The sequence below is a fragment of the Aegilops tauschii genome, chromosome 4 (genome assembly GCF_002575655.3).
Source record: "Aegilops tauschii subsp. strangulata cultivar AL8/78 chromosome 4, Aet v6.0, whole genome shotgun sequence".
In the NCBI taxonomy this organism is placed as follows: domain Eukaryota; kingdom Viridiplantae; phylum Streptophyta; class Magnoliopsida; order Poales; family Poaceae; genus Aegilops; species Aegilops tauschii.
The window spans coordinates 127,825,385-127,840,384 of NC_053038.3; positions in this window are offsets into that span (position 1 = coordinate 127,825,385).

Below are 15,000 nucleotides of genomic sequence, written 5' to 3' on the forward strand. Positions count from 1 at the left end.
AGATTCTCCTCTTTTCTTTTTCAGAGTTGAGCTCAGGCTAAGGCCAAGCATGGATCAATGTTTGTCAAATCATTCTCTGTTGAGTTGAGTCCTTGCCGAAGGTGCCGTGTCGTATAGTACTTCTCCGGTATAGGTGATAGGTGCATGGCTTCCGCTCATAAAGAATGAGTGAGACCGGCGCTCAATCAATCAGCCACCAGTAGAGGATAAAGGAAAAAGGGGTTCATCAATGAGAGGCGCATGAGATTCTGTATTGGCCAACTCTTTCTAACTATCACTAGGCCGGATACTCCGATTCTCTGTGGACGATTTCCTTCTCTCTCGTTCAATGCCCTTTGGTCTCGAGGATCACCATTTGGTGGGGTTGGGGTCACACCCGAAGTCATATTGGAGAATTGAGCGGAACTACTTCCATGTGCACTCTTTTATCGGGTCAGGAAGCCCTGTTTTTGAAGCAGGAAGACCTCTTCGTCATCATTATTGGGGTATGGGCCCTAAATCATTGGAAAAGACGGTTTTCTTTAGGGAATTGACACGATATCGCCTCCTTCTGTACTAACAAGGGAATGGATGAGTTCACTTAAGAAGCAGGCCTGGCCGGTACTAAAACAGAGAAGTCAGCTCAGGTTTCATCTCATCTAAGCAGCAGCCAAGCGATGATTCTGGAATCGTGCCATGCTTGATAGTTGGACTTCTCGCCATACATAGAAATGAACTGCTGATGAGCTAGCTATCCCCGATATGATCTGGTACTAGACTTCACACATGTTGCCATCGTATAATCGGAGAATCAACGCTGCTGTCTACCTTCGGAAAGCAAAATAGATGATTTTCGATACTAGGATGACTACTCCCGAGGCCTGTTTTAACTAAAGAATTTACAGGTGGCCCGGTCGGTAAACTATTCCCGAGACAGGAGAAGCAGAAACATCAATCTGTATTTTCGTATCATATTCCAGCAGCTCCAATGCCTTAGAGCGGGATCTTATCTTCCTAGAAAGAAATGAGTGTTGCACACGGATAGCCAGCTACTCCTTATGAATGGGATGCATGCATATTTCAATTAATGAACTGAAGCTCGTAGAAATCCTTCCTATCCGCCTAGTTACCTATCCGGACTTGTTTCGTAGAAATCCTACCTTGCTTTTAGGCGGAGAAAGACTATTTTTTAGTTTCTTCGGTGCAAAAGTGCCGTAGGCAAGTCCGTTTCATATAGCTGCAAAAGTTAGCAAGTCCTTTTTCCCTAAGGAAACTCGATTTCCAATGAAAAAAGTGCGGATCACTATGGGTCAAAAGTAGTGTTTTTCTAGTTTACCTCATAAATGCATGTTTTGAGAGCAATATTTTTCGATCAAGTCCTAATCACTTAGCTGTAAAAGTAAGCTTTTTTCATCTCCCGAAACCCAGGCCCTCTCCCCAAAACTCCACACCAAGCCTTTAGATACGCAAATATGAGCTTGCCTTGGCTTTATTGCCCTTATCGGATGGAAGTTACGGATGAGAAATGACGTATCTTACGTATCGAATCTCAAGTAACGGATAAGAATTGACATATTCAAAGTGGAAAGAACGAATATCGATTCTCGTGGATGAACGGAGGAAATGGGAACTTGGTCTTTGCACTCTTCTTTCGGGGGGGGTTATCCCATGACATGAAAAAGACCAATCAAAAACTTCTGCAAGTTAATATCAAGAAAAGAATCATATGCTCGATCCGTCGTAACAAGAGGGATAAGAAAGTCTCAACTCCAACCGCGGGAGCATTTACTATTTGGAAGTGTGCGAACGTAGCTGGTGGATCGGGGAAACAGGAAATCCTTGTGGTAATGCCGTGGGAATAGGAGTTGTTAGAGCGAGGTATTGCAATGAAACAGATTGCTCAATAGATTTCTTCATTGCTAAGGGTAAATGGCATTTTCATGGTCAAAATTCCAGAGAGGAGTTCCGAGCTTCAAGGATGCCGGATCGCACGATTCATAAGATAAACCCTTGGGTGCCCGATGAGGCACAAAACAGATAACCAGACTGTGCCCTGGGCAAGGAAATAACCATGGCAAGCCACGAAAGGAATGAATAAGTTCCCTCTGGGCTCTCCCTTCGGAGTTTCACGCAAGTGGAACTCACAAAAGCAGCGCAGCTAATGAATCAATGAATCAGTGGGCAAATCGTTGTGTCCATACATTTGATGTGCCTTTTGAAAGTCGCATTTGTTTTCAACAATCGGAAATGGGAATATTCCATTCCATGGCATAGTTCTCAATGTTAGTAAGCGGAGTGCGTTATCAACTCAATAATAAATCTCCCCTACACCGTAACCGGATTACATTCATTCAAGTTGGCAATCCCCTGATCTTTGCTTCCGGTGTGCGATCCGAATTGACATATAATGACCGTAGTTAGCAGGCAATGGCCAAGGTCAGTGCATCTCGAACTAGTGGGTCACTATATCTAAACTATCTAATACAACTATTGAATGCGCTTTGAATTGCACTTCTGCTCGTAACCACTACGAACCGGAAAGGAAGGAAGCAGCTTTAGAGGAGGGATGCCGTCAAACAAAGGATTTTTTATATGCTAAAGATACCGATTCAATATGTCATTTCCGAAACCGAGGACCACACCGCTGGGAGGACAACTCAAGCACCAAAGACAAAGGTATCGCTCGTAAAAGTGATTTTCATCGTAGTACTCGCTCTAGCGTTAGGTTCAATGCAGCGTGTAAATACCTCTAGCCCTAGGGAAGGGGGCGTGTCGTTCCCAATGGTGGAATTGCTTCTTGCATGCTTTGCCGAGGAGAGCGCTCGCTACCCGATCCCCCTAAGCTAATGTAGTTCCCAGGTTGCCTACTAGATACCGTTTACGGCTATATCCGTGTAGGAAGCCGAGGAAAGAGATAATTGATAGTTGCCAAAACCACGTAAAAGAAATGAGATTGAACATATTTCAATTCAACAAATTCTGATTGTTTCATTATCAAATGCAAGGGATGTGGGACCAGGTTCTATTATTGGAGTTAAGCGGTGTAGGAGCCGTGCCGTTCCTGTGTATTAGCTCGTTGTTAGCAGCCCCGAAGGGCGTAAAGGGGGTAAAAGATTTCTCGGAAGCAGCTCTTCGCCTGTGGGAACTTGCTCTTTTCTTTTGTTTTAAAATGCAACCTATGCTGAAACAGCCGAATAAAAACCAAAAAGTAAAGAGGTGGATCAGTTGATCCTTTTCTCGATTGAATGCACTTTCTATCTATCTATACCGGTACCAGGAAAAGCAGAATAAGCAGTTGAGCACCAAGAAATTCCTGTTTCAAGTAAGTACGAAGGGTCAAGAGAGACTGTCATGATATTACTATGGGAGACGGATCCTGTTAAGTCAGTACGAATGTGATACGAAAAATCCTCTTCCATTCTTTCCGGCTGGGCAACATGACTGATGGGAATGTTCGCTACTGCTTCGGCGTCCATCTCATACATATGTTCTCTGACCACCTCCATATTCCACGGCCTGGTTGCAGCATGGATAAGATCCGACACAAACATAGGTGGATCATTGGACCGCGGGCACAGCGGCGTCATAACATCTTGTTTCTCAAGAGTACGTAGCAATCGGTCCTTCTTGGAGTTCAACAAAATGAACAGTAGCTAAATTGGAACTAAGGTGACCGATCATCCACCGGTGGGTAGAAATATGAATGTTGACTAGGGTCCCCTGTGCTCATTTGATTCTGAGTCGGCAGCATATCAAGCTCCTAGCCCCGCCTTAACAACCCTCATAGTGTTATGTCCCCCGATCGATAGCTTAATACATTTCAGTATTTGGCTTGCTTTCTTCATTTTCCTTGCGTAGGTAGAAACCTTTCTGGGTGTGTCAGCACACCAAATTAGATGACTATATTCAATATGCCCTGATGTCCATAGTACCATACTCAGACGACCCTACCCTTCCTTAAAGAATAGTAGGATTACATTCATCGTTCCAGCTGTAAACACAGTTTCTAGTTTGACTGAATGAGAGTCATGCAATAGGCATCAGTAGGGAGTGCGAAAGCAAAAGCTAAGTGATCAGACTAACACAGAGTGCATTTCTCCCGGGTAAGCTTATGTTCCTGATATCTGATACCTATGTTTGCTCCTTATTTTGTTAATAATTGATCCAATTTATACGCAAAATACGTAGGTTGAAGAAGTTATCAAGAAAAATGATTGGGATCTTTCAATATGCTATTCTTGATATCATGTTTTTTATTCTTGATCCTATCAAGTATGGATTCTAGATTGTTAGTTGGAGCATCCTGACCAGTCTAGTTTATTGTGATATGATCCTGAGGGACTCTTCAAATACATGTAGGGAGTCACACAGGTCTCCGACATATCAAATTGTATCTGGATTTGAGTCAGAGCATTTCCTCTGATTCCTAGCTCAGAAATCTTTGCTTTATTTACTAAAGATGGAGCCTCAACTCACTACGCAATCATGTTAATGGATTGGTTAGATGCTATTGGAGACTTGGAGTAATCAGATTCTAGGGAAGGGAAGCTTAGAATTCGGTAGCAGGATTTCGATGTGGCACAAAGGATTGTAATTCATGATTGCAGACTTAATGCCAGCTCACAACGGCTTCACTCACATGATCCGAGATAAGCCTGTTACGGTGCAGCTAAAGATAAGAATAAGTCAATCGCACGGACTAACACTAATCCTAGAATGCGCCATAGGAGAGGCAATTGCTAAAGAAAGTTTGATTCGATTTGAGTGTCCACTGATAATAGGTGCATAAGATAGGAATAGGGATGTGATTGGCTCAATTCTTTGCCTTATCTGGTATCTCCTCCCAGCAGACATGGTGAGTTGAGTCTCGAAGCAGCAGCTTATAACTCAAGGTCTTTTAAATAAAAGACGATTACCTTTTTCTTACTTATTCGTAAGATTCATTTCAAATAAGACGTATCTTGTTCAAGCCAATAAATAGAGCTGGGGTTATAGTTAAAGCAGCCAGTAGAAACCGAAATAACTAGTTATAGTAAGCATGAAAGGCCATTTAAAGAAGGAAATCCAAGGCATGATTGAATCCGCCAAAGAGAAGGAAATAGATGATCTCATTCATACTAATCGATGGATAGAAGATATGAGACTAATAAGAAGGGGAAAGAAGACAGCTTAGCCATCTATTCTATGAAGCAAGGGATCCGTTAAAGTCAAGCTACGAAGCCCCCTCCATCTCTACCCGGAGCTGATTTCATTCCAGTAGTTTCTTTTGAAAAGAAAGGCAGATTCTCTTTTCTTTCAAGTAGGCCACTTTTTTCCGATGTCAGTGTTCGATAAGATGCCGCTTTCAACCCATTTGGGGTAGTAAGAAATAGCCACTAAGATGTATTCGTGTCCATTTGATGCTTTGGGTGTTACCTTTCCTTTCCCTACCTCAATTCCTCGTCCATTCCGTATGGATTCTCAACCTTGGCCTACAAGCGGAACAAACTATGCCAGCTCAAGCTAGAACTCACTTAGAAGGTCAGGAAAGAGCGACTCAACAGGGGAAAGCCGGAGCGCCTTAGCAGCGCTTCATTGGCTCGCGTCAAGTCTTCCGCTCATTTGGTAAACATGCACATCCTAACCCCGCGAAATGCCCTGCAGGGAACATCCTCCTTTATCCTCTTAGACTTCCCCGGGCATGGAATTTAGAATCCTGGAGATCCTATCACTTACTTCGCCCGGCTGATCCATTCTCTGGCTTATCCCAAGGAGAGCCTGATTCGATCCTAAGGTCAAGTACCCTATTTATAAGTCGGACCCGGAGCTAAAAGATAACCTCTTTCTTCTTATGAATGGAAGGAAACATAAAAACTACGCTAAAACCGAGTGAATGTATGTCTTTTTATCCCTTTCTTTAATTGAGACTTTCATACAGTAGCAACAACTCTCCTTTCAAGTGAGCTAGAAGGGTATGTCAGAGCAGGTTGACAGGTAGGCTGGAACCTTAGGAGGTATAGGTAGGCTTAATGAATTGGTAATCGATCGGGCAATTCATTAAACGATATATGTATTATGAGTACCTCTTCTGAACCATACCGCTCTTCTGGTAAACGGTCAGAATCAGTAAAAAAATGAGTTCCTTCTTCAAATCCATCGGTCACATCCGCCTTGCGAACTGTATCGGTCAACTATAGGAAACTGGCTTGGTAAAGGTCAACGGTCCTGTTCAAGCATTGGCGCATAACGGGAGGCTAGCTCAGTAGATTAGTTCTTTAGTTTAGGAGTGAATGCTTTGCTTTCTTTTCCTTGATCTACTCGTTCATGAATTCTGTCAAAATAGTAAATAGAAAGAATTTCAAATCACAAATCATACATAATAAGCAATTCTTGTGAACGAAAGAGATATCCGATTTGAGAGTCAGGACCTTAAAGCTGATTATGGTGAATCCGGTGATAAGACTGGCAAAGCTTCTTTGCTCTAGGTAGAGGCCGTTGTGCTTTTCATTTTCTTTGATCTTTCCGCGAGGGCCTCTGCTTTCCTCGAACGATGACTGAGGAAACACATCCAACCTCGAATGCTGAGACAAGACCGCGCACACTTCTATAATATAATTAAAGTAATATAAGAAAAGGGCCGAGAACTTTGATACCAGTGGAGTCCGATGACATGATGACAAGGCCTAATCGACCTTCTAGAGCAGATTCTCGACCTTAAAGAGCAGATTCTATACTAGACTTGTGGCTTCAGGAGATGAAAAGCTTGATGAACCCCGACCCACTAGGCCAAGTGAGTGATGTTGCATTTCGAGCACAGGCACCTTTGACCTAGCTTTCGATAGAGAGAGACAAATGGGAATGCCAGGCACAACTCTTTGCTTTGAAGCATGAGAGAACGAGAACATTTCCACTGCTTTAGTTGCTAGAACCCCCGCCTGGAAGACAGCACTCATCCCTTCCTTAATTAAGTAGTACTAATCCCATTACTTTAGAAACCTGTCCTTTCCAGTGGAATAGCTTGCAGAGTAGAGTGATTTCCTTGCTTCATAGGTTTCAGGTTCAGAAGACTCTCTTCCCCGTATACTGTATTTACTAGTCAGGCCCGGTGGAGCAATCTCGAATTCTCGTATATCAATGCTACATGAATGATTCACATAAGGGAATTCCAAGTGGGTCGAATAGGACTAGGGAGCTCGCTTCCATCTACTAAAAGTTCTCTACGGGTGGGGACAAGGTTGCTTTACAGTACAGACAGTTTCCTAGCTGGCACTTGAGAAGTGCTCGTCTAGTTTAGTGATTCCTAGCGTAGAACCCTTTTGTGTTGGAATAGTTTCCAGATTATGACCTTCTCTTTTGATTGAGTGAATAGCCATGCCATGGATTCTCTTTTCTGGGCTAGCTCTATACCATTTCCATAGTAATACTGCCTTGGTGAATCCCTTATCTTGTTTGCAGCATCATTCTCGATCCCCTTATTCCCTTCCCAAGAAGGAATCATATCCTACGGCTAACTCATCCTTATATGCCTCCCGGATCCTTAAAGAGAATCAAAGGCTATCTCGAGGGATGGTCAGAGAATCGGTTTATCTTCACGGCACTAGACGGCACCTTTATGAGTGCGTATAAGCTTGCTTTAGAGCTAGAGCGTGCATCTAAAATAGTTTCATGTCCCTTTCCATCGATCTTTCTTGGTGCTGTAGTACCCATTCCTGCTTTGATCTGGTGGCCTTCTCTTGGCCAGGACTATATATAATAGTTTATTGAGTGCTTCTTGGGTTGGTTCTCTTGAAGTGCATAGCCCGGCCCCTTTTCTCTTTCTTCCAACGGAAAGGGTTCTCTTCTCTTCTGGTATGGAGTTCGACTAGAGCCTGCCGCTTTTCCAGGTTTGGGTGTGGGTGGATCTCATATCTTAGAGGACAGGGCGGGGCTTATTCCCAAGGTCGGGTCCCATGCCGGTGGACTTGAAATACGAAGATCTTAAGCTAAGCTACGGGGCCGGGAATATACTCCAGGTTGGGAGATCTGTCCTGCCATCGGGCATGCAAGAAGCTATGTGTGCAGGGCATCAGAGGCTTACTCAAATGGAACATATGAATCCAACCTTGCTTGACTCTCTTTTTCATACTTGCCCTCGGGATCAGTGGTAGATTCGTAACGTTATTACTCATGGGTAGCAGATGATGGATCCATTTCTGTTGAAGCAGTGGAGTGAAGAGGAGGGTTGGGTCCCGCCTCACAACGAGCCCGGGTAGCTAGATAGGTAGATAGTAGATAGCAGTCCGGATAATGATAAAATATGAAATAATCTTCTTCTTGATTGAAAGAAAGCATGTGCCGGAAATAGAGAGAGTTCTGCTCTTGGTTGACATAGATCGCTCTACTCTCGAATTGACATACATAGAGTTGAAAACATACTCCTCACAAATGATCATAGTTCACTACTAATGAGCGAGTAACTACTAACGTTACGAGCAAAAAGACGAATCTACTTGGTTCATATCATATGTTCCGCTCCGTTGACAGGTTCACATATGTACCTGATGTTCATGGAAACAACAGGATGATAATCCGTTGATGGGAAACTCACTTTGCTATGCTAGGAAACTGACTAATGAAACTAACAAGTTCAAGTGCTCTAGTCAAGTAGTAAGCTCCAGTGGGAACCGCTAGTCCAGATAGAAAGAATAGACAGGAGGATTGCCAGGTTGGTCCGCACAGGTGCATATCTTTAGGTTTCAGCACGGGATTCCAGATCGTTGGTACCCGATGTTCAGTTCATGGGAATGGGAATGTAGGAAACTCTCTCTTCCGTCCGGAACATATAGATAGATTGATTGCTGTAGCAGCAAGTCAACTAGATCCAGTGAGGAATGAGAACCTTTCCGGGGGCAAGGGGGGCGAAGCTACTAGCTACTATTACTATTGGCTATGGATGTCCTAACACGAACGGAGTCTATACGAGCAGAGGAAAGCGAAGCGTATTGGTTGGTTCGGATTTCAGAGTGCACTGGTTCTATTCTAACTAGACTCGCATCATAAGTTTGCCTGCTTTAAAATACCGCGAAAGTACTACTGGCAGCTCCTATATGAGGTTGATGCCACGAAGATTATCATATCTACATGAAAGGAAAATTCATGGAAAGGAAAATGAATGTGATGTACACTAGAAAAGATACCAAGCAAGAGGATGTGCGCAACGTCGCGCTCGAAAGTCTTGTCTGTGAAACCAAACCCTAGTTCCGTGAGGAGGAAGACTCTCTTCGGTCGAGGGATGGATGGACTAGTGCCGTAAGGATGAGTGATGCTAGAGGGAAGTAGATCAATAGGTGCCGCTTGCTTACTACAGTGACAAGGAAATCAAACAAAGTAGTGGCCAGGCCAGTCTCAAGAATGGGTGAGTCAAGTAAACTTGCCAGTATGCCGGGAAGCCGGTAATGCTAGGGTATCTCCAGTCGAAAGGATGCCGGATCCAACTAATACGACTACGCTTGAGGAAGAAGAGTGCTCCTACTCCTACTTATTCTTCTAAGAATAGGCCCGGTGCTAACTCCACCTTCCGGACTGCCCTTCATCGGCACGAAAGTAAGATTGGACATGATAGACGGAAGCAGAATCGAGGCAGTATCAGTTTCCAGGTTTCGAGGAAGGAAATGTCCGCGGGGCTCTCTTATCTTCTTAAAGGATGACTGTGTATACAACCAACCTATAATACGTATTTTCGAGGTTCCTATGCTATGGTATCCAGGTTCCCGTCAGGGAAGGGATAGGGTGCCGTGTTTTCCACAGAACAGTCTGGTGGAATCCAGTGGTATATAGAAGCTCTGTGCCCTTCTCTTTCTCCTGCAGCAATATGAACTCAAAGGGATCCTTTCCTACCCGGGACAGCTTCATAGCTCCTACCTTTACTCTTGATTTGCGCAAGAGTGCTCGTCAGTGATCTCCATTCTAAAAAGTGGAAAGGAATGTTCCATTGCCACGAACAATATGGGCTTTCTCATGGATTCCCCTTTTTCTTCTACACATTATACTAATATAATTGGATTGGGAATTCGCAGGAATGGGTATTGAGAGGAGGATCACCATGGCCAAAACAGCTCTTGTCAGCGACAAACTCTATGATTTGCCAATTCCAATCGATTTGCATATCAGCAAGCAGGGATGAGCACATCTGGAAACCTTGACTTCCTCTGGATGCGGACCAATATATGCATAAACCTTCGTTGGCTGGGTTCTCGTTTCTCATCGAGAGTGTTGAGACTATCTTTCAAGGAAGCTTCCCAGCATGACCTTTCCCTGAATTGGCGTATAGTGAGGTGAGTATCCGGGTATCATGACAACTCCAGTCAAGCACTGGGCAATACCGGCACTTAGATGGATTAGATGACTTTTGATGATCAGCCTTTACCCGCGGGCACTGGCCACTTACATACAGAACCTATACATTTCCAAATAGGAGATGAGAGAGCCCTTGATCCGGCGCATGACTCTCACGAATGAGAAGCTCAATAGCCATCTATCTAGAGAAGGAACTAATGCCACTGATAGGAAATCCATAGATCATACGCCCACTTACCACTCTACCACTTCAATTCAATGACGGACTTCACCGATACCTAGCTTGAGAGAGATCGATCACTGGCATGTGGCGTATATTTCCGAGAGAAAGAGGACTTAAATTCACCTTGACCCCTTCTATCACAGGTCTCACTAGAGATTCCCACAAACAAAAGAGAGATTAGGAAGACCGCTCCTTTGCGAACTTGGATGGCATTTTCCGCAATCTGTTTTGTGGATGATATCCTTCCATACCAGGAGGATCTGCTGGAGAATCAAGGGTCCATTCCAATAGACATAGTGCAAGAGAAGAGAATTGGGTGACTTGAATATGCAGCAATTTGCCCGGCTATGGATAGGCAGGCATTCCTTTGCCACCCACTGCTCCTAATCAAGAAATTGCTTTAGGGCAAGAGTCATGTGTGACCAGATTGGAAACCGAATTCCATTCCTGATGAGAAACTATCTGATATTCCTCCTATTCCGGAAGGTTTTCTAGCCACCTGCTTAGAGATTTGACGGACTACCAATCCAAATAGCAGTCAAGAAAGAATCCAAGTTGCAATCAAGATAGATGGAATGGACTAGGGCACAAGGAAAGAGATCCAGAATGAGACCGATCATTCATTCCCTCTTTCTCTGGCTGTAGAATTGACATAGAACTAGTTTTTCTTCCCAAGGCCCAATTCTTAATGATTGAGGAAATGCACGCTCACATAATGGGAAAATCACGTATAATCCTTACGAGAAATCTCCTACTTTCCTCTCTACAGGGAAGTGCGCCAGTTCGAGAAATATCGTTGATAGAATGAATGCTCTTACGCGCTAATGAATGATGACTTATTTAAAGAATTTCTTGATATCTTGCAGAATGGTTTTCATGCTAATCAGAATGAATTTCTACTTATGCGCTAAGAGAGACTCTGGTGGAATCAAACCAGTCTCTTGGGAAAATCAAATGGATGGATCTCTTTGTCAGCTTCTTGTTTGAGAAAAGGAGTAGTGACTCACTGGATTGAGATTTCTAGGAAAAAGAGTTGCGAACGAAATCCTACACTCCCTGTAGGTAGGGCTTGGCGAGAAAGGGTCCCCTCTGAAGCCTATAAGTTAGTAAGCAGGCCAAATATTCCACCGGGGTCTTTCTTAGCAAACTCATTGATGGCAGTACCTAACTAAAGAAGAATAGCGCTCTTTCTTTCTTTCAATTACGTTTCTTGAATGGTTCTGCACTTAGATCAGTCAGTACACACGAAACCCTTTAATCAAGTGAGTGCCACTTTAACTCAGCTCTTTCCTAGTGATCTTGATTGTCCCTAGAAGCATCTCTTATTTTCATATAGAAATGAAATGGTTTAGTGGAAAAGAGGGAGATCCGGACTCACTTCTACCAATCGAAGATTATCATATTTTAATTAAAGGCAAATGAGAGTCAGAAAATCGTATAAAAATGAATAAGTTAGGCTTCTTCAGGTTATAGAGTCGTGGCTTCAAGCTCCAGTCTTAGTTTTACTAGAGATCAAATCGAAAAAGGCTCCCCGTGGACTCTACGCAGGACTTTTTTAAAAACCTTACATAATTTGAATTTCTCTTTCATTCCATGTTGCGGATAATGTGCCGTTTGGAAGTGTTTTGCTCCAAAATGTTTGGTAAGTTCGTGCTCGGCTTGAATTTTAATGCTTCTCCCATTTTTTTCTTCCTCATTCTTATTTTTGTTTTCGTATCACGGATGTTGGTTCGCGCTTTATGGCCACGTTGTCCTGTCTGGGCTGGGCACGTTTTTACGGGCTTTATTTTGATCGCCGTGCTGCAGTCTAGAATTACCACTGCGGAATGCTCGCCCGCTAACGACCCTGCACAAAATGCAGATGCCTCGACTTCCGGGACGGAAACTATAACCCCTGATATGCTCGAGAAGAGATTTCTCGCCTTTATATCCCAATTTGGGAGAAAGGCACCCCAGCAACGGATTTTCGATAGTTTTGTCGAAAACGTGAAGTTACACTCAGCGCCACAGGTTGATTTAGTGGAGCTAAACCGCATAATTCAAGTCATAACCAACGCGAAGCACCAGTTCCAAACTCCTGGCGAGGCAGCCAATAATGTTGTGAATCTTTATGATGAATATTATTTCAAGAAATATGGTAAGCACTTGTAGCATTAACCGGTATGACTTCCTCTTTCATTACTTCATCCTTTCCATATCCCTCTCCCTTGTTCGATCTTACTCATCAAATGGCACTCAGTTCATATCTATAAGTTCGTTCGATCATTGACAAGGTTCAAAGAAAGGGTGGGCCATTCACCATGAAGGCTAAAAGCGAGATAGGCTTTACTGGACATTTTCGCTTACAAAGCCGAAGACAATTCCGTGTTTTTTCAGCCGATTCTCCGAGATTTAAGACAATTATCCTCACTCAAACTTCAAAAAGTCCTTTTTTCTGTTGTAAATTCTGTCTGTCTCCTTTGTCCTTCCTAACGCTAGTCTAGTCTCCGATTAAAGGATTGATACGGGCGTGCTTCCTTGCAGAGGGTTGTTTTAGACACCTACCCACCAGAAACTTCGCTTTGCCACCCAGGTATAACCAAAGCCTTCCACAAAGGAATATTTACTACTGGGTCCATCACGTGTCCAGATACCGGTGCATCCCTTGCCGTTTCCCCATCGGCTGAAGTTGGATCAAAGTCCCCGGACGCGAATGCTCATTATAGAAAGAACTAGGCCTACTTAGGTAAACAGGCACCCCATCACTACCGTAGTAGTTGAAATCTCTAAATTAGGTGCGTTTGCCCATTACTTCTACCCATCTACGCGATTCTGAGATCCAGCCATTGGAACTGAGAGATCCCCGCTGTTTGACCTACTCAAGTAGGCTTTCTATTGAATATCCACCCGTGGTAATTGCTTGACTGGTAGAAGCACCAAGCTTTGGTACTATAGTCGTACTCGAGACCCTATTGAGCTGCTTAGTCTTCTCCTTTCTTTGGCTGGTGAAGGGACGGTGGACTTGTTGTTTCATTGCTCTCGCGCTCTGATCTTGATATTGACTGCCAACTCGGATAGAGGAAGTAAGTTGTTCTATTTGGGCCATCGTTCTCTCTTCTATTGGATTTGACACTTTTTCTGATCTCCCTCTGCCTGTTTTTGAGCTCAATAAAAGAGAAAGTTTCATGCCAGTATGGGCGAAAACCATCAATTTTCACATTCCCCTAATAAATGGGTGTTTTTGAGGTCCTTTTTCCTATCAGTTTCATGCCAGTATGGGGTCAAAGTATACAAAAATCACATTCTCCCCGTAGAACGCTGTTTTTAGAGCTCTCCTTTTTTGGAAACTTTCATTGCGCATAGTACGAAAACCAACAGAAATCCCACTGGCAAAGGTGTTGTGCCGGTTGCCGACCAGGCGATCGACCAGCTTCCGACCAGAAGCGTTGGTCCAGTGAGGTGAGCCACGACCAGAACAGAGCTGTTACAAAGGAAGCCCACTCCCTTATGTTCTGATGGGAAATAGGACTAGGATCTGTAATAGTTGTATCTGCTTTTTTTTGGTTTGCATGGGCACGTGATACATTCCTAGCATGACATTGGAACAAGCAAGGACCCAGCGTGATCCAGAGGGCAAGCCCATCCCGGGTAACTTTGTATCCTGACCCAAGCCGGAAGTTTGTCGAACTTGTAGTCTAGGACATTGGTAGGGATCCGCATGGGCACGCTGAACAATCCGATGGCCACCCACAACACGAAACATCGGCCCCGCTCGTAGCGCTTGCCGATCATCCCTATCTCTACAGATTTGCAAGGAGTTTGCCAAAGGATTTCTCATTCGGAAAAAAACAATTTCAAGTATATTTCCCTTCTCCATTCTCTGCTCGGATGATTGCCGCTTGTGTGAATTTCATTGTTGTGGGTCCCGTGTGTGCTCGAATAAGATTGTTTTAGGATTCTCTTTAGTTGAATTTCTTGACTCCGCGGTGCTGGTTATCGAGTTTATGGCGCCGCCGACCATCCAAAAAGTCAAAGATGGCGTCGGCATTTACTTATTATGCTCTCTTCTAATAGTGGTCCCTTGGTATTCAGGTTGTAAAATCCTGATAGGAAAGTCGACTGTTATACCTTGTTTTGTAATGGCCTATCTTCTTTAAAAAGCCGAAAGATAAGGATTTCGCAAAACTTTTGCGTTCCTTTTTCTTTGAAAAGAAAACCTTACCATTTTTGGGCCGCTGTTACCATTTCCATTTCCTGAACCTAAACCTAACTAATACTTAGTTGTTTCCATTTCCTCATCTGGTGATAGATCCTCATCTTCTTCTGGCTCAAATCCCTTTTTCATATCCAGGGCAGGCTTTAGGTACGCTTTAGTTTGAAATCATTAAAGATATGCTCGACCTCGTTTATGTCCATGGTATCATCGTACGTACCTTCTACTATCAACCAGATGAGATAGGGCTTTGAAAGGTCAGAGTCAGTCTCCTCTTTTTCTTTTAGGTCGT